Source organism: Myotis myotis, unplaced genomic scaffold (genome assembly GCF_014108235.1).
Source record: "Myotis myotis isolate mMyoMyo1 unplaced genomic scaffold, mMyoMyo1.p scaffold_m19_p_10, whole genome shotgun sequence".
Taxonomy (NCBI): domain Eukaryota; kingdom Metazoa; phylum Chordata; class Mammalia; order Chiroptera; family Vespertilionidae; genus Myotis; species Myotis myotis.
The window spans coordinates 44,161,512-44,161,984 of record NW_023416314.1 but is presented as its reverse complement, the minus strand read 5'-3'; positions in this window follow the sequence as shown (position 1 = coordinate 44,161,984).

Here is a 473-nt window from a genome sequence, read left to right as displayed (position 1 = left end):
GGCATGGCCAGGCCCACCCACTGGCAGGCCCAGCCACTCCACGCACCTGCCTCCGGAGTCCCCCAGTGCCTTCAGCCTTACAGCCACACAGGGCCAGCCCAGGGTGCAGGGAAGCCTTGGATGGCAGCTGTCCAGCTGCCCAGCCTCCCAAGGCCACCCGAGGCTTAGGTAACCAGGGCCGACCATGGCTTGCGCTGCCATCAGTGGCAGCAGCAAAGGTTTGATGGCGCATCACCTTCCCCTGATTGCAAGGTTGCCTACCACCCCTGAAGGCTACTGGACTGTGAGACGGGGCAGGCCAGGCTGAGGGAGCCCCCTCCAGTGCATAAATTTTCATGCACTGGGCCTCTAGTATATTTTATAAAACAATGAAATGAAAGGATGAGGAGCTTTAAAGACTTGCATATTTTTGTTGTTGTTGTTGTTGTTGTTGTTAATCCTCACCTGAGGGTATTATTTCCATTGCTTTTCTT